The 6,811-nt window shown below is 38.2% G+C and overlaps 1 pseudogene; it reads left to right on the top strand.

Moving 5' to 3' along the window:
- Nucleotides 1-4,362: 4,362 nt before the first annotated feature.
- On the top strand, nucleotides 4,363-5,106 carry LOC122689382 (annotated as a pseudogene).
- Nucleotides 5,107-6,811: the final 1,705 nt, after the last annotated feature.

Raw genomic sequence — 6,811 nt, 5'->3', positions numbered from 1 at the left:
TGTATACTGAATATCCTCCATTTCCCTTCTTCATATCCCTCCCCAGATCTACTCTCCACTCTTCTCTACCTACTTTGTATTCTGGGAACCTGAGCTATGCAAATTATGTCAATAGGTTTACTCACCCTCTGGTTTCCTGTTCAGACTATGGGAGGAGCAATAGCTGAGGATCAGAAGGCAGTAAAAAAGGAAGGTCCGAATATTTATTCCTCTGACTCTCCTTATTCCCCTGATTCTCTTTGCAGTATCAGTATGGCTGGCTACCTCCTGAACTGAAAATCAGTTTCTATCATGTAATCTGTCTTTCTTTACAGGTTCCCTTGTTTCTTCTTCTCTTGTCCCTTCAGCGTTGATGGTACCTTGCTGTTACCATCTTCTGTAACTCTGGTTTCCCTGAACCCTGCTCACTTCTTGTAAATAGTACCTTTATTAAAGTCCTCTCAGAATACCCAAATTGAGTGTGCCATCTGTTTCCAGCAGAAACTCTGACCAATACAATATGACCTAACAACTTATAAGGATCAATAGTGTTTTTCCAGTCTACTGTAACTTTCCATGTTTTAAAAAATTATATTTGCTTGGTAATAATCTGGGTCTGTTAGACTGTGAGGTCTTCAACAGATCCTTCAGCAAGGATCATATCATATACATGGTTGTAACATTCAGTTCAGTTCAGTTCAGTCACTCAGTCATGTTCAACTCTTTGCGACCCCATGAATTGCAGCATGCCAGGCCTCCCTGTCCATCACCAACTCCCAGAGTTTACTCAAACTCATGCCCATCGAATCAATGATGCCATCCAGCCATCTCATCCTCTGTCGTCCCCTTCTTCTCCTGCCCTCAATCCCTCCCAGCATCAGGGTCTTTTCCAATGAGTCAACTCTTCGCATGAGGTGGCCAAAGTACTGGAGTTTCAGCTTCAGCATCAGTCCTTCCAATGAACACCCAGGACTGATCTCCTTTAGGATGGACTGGTTGGATCTCCTTGCAGTCCCAACATTAGCAGGCCTAAATAGCTCCTGACCATGGCTGGCAGTGAACAGTTATTCTGAGGAATTGAATTTAACTGAAATACAACAGCTATTCCTAGACTATGATCTTGAATGAACAAGATAAATATTATCTTAATATGAAATAAAAAGTCACATGATCCTAAAGAATTTGGGGATGTTAACTTGCTGAACATAATACCCATTTTAATGTCTTCTTCATGCAGAAATAAATGGTATTTAAGGGTATTATAGAGCTTGCTGTATAATTACATTAATCAGAGAGTGCCTCTTCTGTTGGTTCCTTTGCTGTTGCCATGGTAGCAACTACATGTTTGCAAGTAAAGAGCACATGTAGAACCCATTCTTAATTACACGTGTAGCACTACATTTCAGAGAACACAATAAATATGGAGGTCATGGAGAGCATAGAAAAGAGATATGATGAAAAGAGATTTGCTCTCCAGCTTTTCTATCTCTTGGTTATTCCCAAACCCTTTATTAATATGTTCTGACTCCCTATTACCCTTTTTCTTTCACTGCAGTAAAAAGGCCTCTGCAGACACCCACCAAATTATAATCCTCTGTTCCTGAAATGATCCAGAATTGTTCCTGAAAAAAAATGTCAGTAGGAAATTAAGTCCTGTCATAACAAAAATACAGTGGAAGACAATTGTCCAGTGCCAATTTTCTAAGAAAACAGACACTACCTTCCATCTTCTCTGATATCATGGCAAAGCATCAAGGCCTTCCTTCTTTGTATTACTAAGAATTCTTATTTGTGTTTAAATACCTTGCTTGGCTGTGCATTGTGGGTAATAGCTCTTGCCATTCACAAGGATATTGTCAAGATTAGCTAATTACTGTATACTAAAAAATAAATAAACCAAAAGGCATAATGTAAAGGCTAGAAAGAATTTTCCAATCAAAGGTTTCTCATTAAATCAAGGATAAATAATACTTTTTCTTTCTTTCTCCCTACTTTTCAGATATTGCTTAAGGAAGATAACATATTCTTTGAAGAAATAAGAGATGGTCTTTCCATAATTCTAATTAAGCTTCTCTAAAGAAGAACCATATGCCAACTCAATCTAGTTGAAAAATTTCTATCTATTTTAAATAGTCTAACAGTTTAATCACATAATTTAGCATTCCTTTTTTCCAATAAAAATAATCTTACATTGGCAATAAATTATTATGCAGTAACACATTTGTTTTGCTTCTTTTTGGTCTTCAACTCATCAATGTTGATCATTTGTTTATTTATCCTTTCTATTAGCATTTTGCCAACTACTTATTATGTACTTGACATTTTCCCAGACTCAGAGAATACTGAAATGAATAGTTGTAACTCTCCAAAAGCTTATATCTACTGGAAGAGATAGACACAACTATTTATGGTCTATGAAAATCTTAGTGGGAACCACTTATATTTGCTTACTGAGTATGCTCATCCTCCAGCAGCCTAGCCCAAGATAGTTCTCATGGAAAGGGGAAGGGAAAAAATAACAAGAAGTGCATAAGGGCTCCTGAGTCTTAAGCTTGAAACTGCACCACTGTCATTCCCACTTTATCCTATTGGTCAAGTAAAGTCACAAGGCCAACCCAGATTTATGGGGTAATTATATGGGCTCTACCTCCAGATAGAAGAAGCAGCAAAATATCAGTGCAAAAGGAGTGGATGTAGGGAGGCACGGAGGACTGGGGCCATTTTTGCAATCTCTACAGCATCAAATATGGGCTTCCCTGGTGGCTCAGTGGTAAAGAATCTGCCTGCCAATAAAGGAAACATGGGTTCCATCCCTGGATTGGGACGATCCCCTAGAGGGGGAAATGGCAACCCACTCCAGTATTCTTGCCAGGGAAATCCCATGGAAAGAGGAGCCTGGCAGGCTAAAATCCATGGTCACAAAAGAGGACACAACTTAGCAATTCAACAACAACAATAGCATCAAATGTACAGTAATCAACTGAGTGAGAATCAGAAAAGGCTGAATACAGTCTTGAAAGATGAGTAGAATTTTCCATAATGATATGTTTTAAAAGATAAATAAATACTTAAATTGACAGTATAAAACAGAGTCCAAAACATATAATTGAATAATATCCTGGAGAAATGTGTCCCATTGCTATGTTTCTCACTTAGCTATACCTCTGAAAAGTAAAGTAAGACTTTTTTTTCTGAGCTTTAGCTAAATTTAAACTCTGATTAAAGTTAATTAAGATCTTACATTCCTACAATCACTTCAATTGTGGGATTGCAATGTTTCAGAATACTTAAGAACTCTTAGCTGCCAACAACCAGAGAATCACAAAAATTCGAGATACTAGCCTATAATAAGTGCTCCATAAGTATTTCTTTGCTGAAAAAATTAACAAATGAGTAAATGAAAGGATGAATAAAGTAACTTTAAAAGAATAAAGTAACTTTAAAAGACAGGGATGATTTGAGAGAATGACATTGAAACATATACATTACTATATGCAAAATAGATAGCCTGAGCAATGTATGACACATGGCACCCAAAACTGGTGCTCTGTGACAACCTGGAGAGATAGGGTGGGGAGGGATGTGGGAGGAAGGTTCAGGATGGAGGGGACACATGTATACCCACGGCCAACTCATATTTATGTGTGGCAAAAAATCATCACAATATTATAAAGTAATTATCCTCCAATGAAAATAAATTTATTAATTTTTTAAGATTGACTTAAAAAAAAAAAAAGTCAGGTAGTACCAAGGGAGGTGCTGCCACACAAAGCAGTCCAATCTGAGAAGCCTATTTATCCCCACAAGCTTGAGACAGATTCTCTTCTCCCATCAAAAGAAACTGGACATCCCAACCTGGAGAAACTCTTTCCACATCCTCAGATAACACCAGCAGAGGCCAGTGGGAATTCCAGTGGCACCAGATAAATTGAACAGACCAAATTAATGTAAGAACTCTGAAAATTGAACTGCCATTGGAACTAGAGCCCACAAAAGTAGACTAAGGCCTTCTTGCTAAACCTAAAATGGGTGAAAGCCTACTTAAAGAAAAGATTTAAGTAAGACTCTGAGTCACCTAACATAATAGCAAAATATTTTGCTACCTTATTTAAAAATCACCCCTAATTCCAAGAAGCAAGAAAATCACAACTTCACTGAGAAAAAAACAATCACCTGATAACAACATCAGGACAAGTCAGATTTTGGAATTATCAGAGAAAGATTTTAAAGCAGCCATCATAAAAAAAGAAAATGTTTCAGCACCAATTACAAACTCTCTTTTAACAAATGAAAAAATAGAAAATCTCAGCAAAGAACCAAAAGCTATAAAAGAACCAAATGGCTCTTTTTCGTGGCACCTCGGAGGCTGTCAGCCACTTCAGAATGAAGCTGAACATCTCTTTCCTGGCCACTGGCTGCCAGAAGCTCATTGAAGTGGACGATGAATGAAAACTTCGTACCTTCTACGAGAAGTGTATGGCCACAGAAGTTGCTGCTGACGCTCTGGGTGAAGAATGGAAGGGTTATGTGGTCCGAATCAGTGGCGGGAACGATAAGCAGGGTTTCCCTATGAAGCAGGGTGTCTTGACCCATGGCCGAGTTCGCCTGCTACTGAGTAAGGGGCATTCCTGTTACAGACCAAGGAGGACTGGAGAGAGAAAGCGCAAATCTGTACGGGGTTGCATTGTGGATGCCAATCTGAGTGTTCTCAACTTGGTCTTCGTGAAAAAAGGGGAGAAGGACATTCCTGGACTCACTGATACTACAGTGCCTCGTCACCTAGGTCCCAAAAGAGCTAGCAGAATCCGCAAACTTTTCAATCTCTCTAAAGAAGATGATGTCCGCCAGTATGTTGTGCGAAAGCCCCCGAAGAAGGTAAGAAACCTAGGACTAAAGCACCCAAGATTCAGCGTCTCGTGACTCCATGAGTTCTGCAACACAAACGCCAGCGTATTGCTCTGAAGAAACAGCGTACTAAGAAAAACAAAGAAGAGGCTGCAGAATATGCTCAACTTTTGGCCAAGAGAATGAAGGAAGCCAAAGAAAAATGGCAGGAACAGATTGCCAAGAGACTGAGGCTGTCCTTTCGGGGCTTCTACTTCTAAGTCTGAGTCCAGTCAAAAATGAGATGTTCTAAGAGTAACAAATAAGTAAGATCAGACATAAAAAAAAGAACGAAATGGAAATATAAAACTTAAAAATACGATAAGAGATTAACAAAATACCTTGCTGGATGGGTCAATAGTAAAGTTAAGATGATATGAAATAGAATCAGAGAACTTGAGGATATATTAACAGGTTTACCTAACCTGAAACCAGAGATAAAAATAGACTGAAAAGAAAAACAAACAGAACCTTAAAGACTTGTGAGAGAATGGCAAAGGATTGAAGTTTCCTATCATCAAAGTTATTTTTAAAAAAAGGAGGAACTAAAGAATGGGGCTGAAAAGTATAAGAAGAAATAACAGCTGAAAACTCACCAAATTTGGCACAAACCTACAGACTTCAGAAGCTGATTGATACTCAAGCAGGATAAATCCAAATACATTCACATGAAGACACATCATATTTAAATGTCTGGAAAACAAAGACAAAGGAAAAGTCTCTTTAAAACTCAGCAAGAGAAACACCAAATTACCTACAGAGGAACAACTATTAAAATGATATCTGAAACCATGAAGACCAGAAAGAAGTGGAAAACTTTTTCAAGCACTGAAAGAAAAGAACTATGAACTTCAAATTCTGTATCTGGTGAAACTATCTTTCAATATATAATGAAAGGGAAATAAAAATATTTTCAAATTCAGGAAAACTAAAAGGATTTCTCACTAGCAAATATAGCCTTAAAGATTGCTTAAAGAAATTTCTTCAGATGAAAACAAAATAATAAAAGAAGGAATCTCAATCATCAGAAAGAAAGAAAGAATAATGGAAAGAACAAAAACATTAGTATATAAAATAGATTATCATCTATATGAATTGTCCAAGTAAAATTATAATACTATCTGATACTAAAGAAAATGATATTTAAAGGTGGGGAGTGTAAATGAAATGGTAAATGAAATACAAATGGTAGTAGAAAATGGTAAATGGAAGTATGGTTTCATATTTCACGAAGTTCAGTTCAGTCCCTCAGTTGTGTGTAATTCTTTGTGACCCCATGGACTGAAGCACGCCAGGCTTCCCTGTCCATCACTAATCCTAGAGCTTGCTCAAACTCATGTCCATCAAGTCGGTGATGCCATCCAATCATCTCATGCTCTGTCATCCCCGTCTCCTCTCACCTTCAATCTTTCCCAGCACCAGGGTCTCTTCCAATGAGTCAGTTCTTCCCATCAGGTGGCCAAAGTATTGGAGTTTCAGCTTCAGCATCAGTCATTCCAATGAATATTCAGGACTGATTTCTTTTAGGAGAGACTGGTTGGATCTCCTTGCAGTCCAAGGGACTCTCAAGAGTCTTCTCCGACATCACAGTTCAAAAGCATCAACTCCTTGGTGCTCAGCTTTCTTTATAGTCCAACTCTCACATCCATACATGACTACTGGGAAAACCATAGCTTTGACTAGATGGACCTTTGTTGGCAAAGTAATGTCTCTGCTTTTTAATATGATGTCTAGGTTGGTGATAGCTTTTCTTCCAAGGAGCAAGTGTCTTTTAATTTCATGGTTGCAGTCACCATCCACAGTGATTTTGGAGCCCAAAAAAAGAAAGTCTCTCACTGTTTCCAGTTTCCCCATCTATCTGCCATGAAGTGATGGGACCAGATGCCACGATCTTAGTTTTCTGAATGTTGAGTTTTAAGCCAGCTTTTTCACTCTCCTACTTCACCTT

The sequence above is a fragment of the Cervus elaphus genome, chromosome X (genome assembly GCF_910594005.1).
Source record: "Cervus elaphus chromosome X, mCerEla1.1, whole genome shotgun sequence".
Lineage (NCBI taxonomy): Eukaryota > Metazoa > Chordata > Mammalia > Artiodactyla > Cervidae > Cervus > Cervus elaphus.
This window is presented reverse-complemented; position numbering and strand designations above follow the sequence as displayed.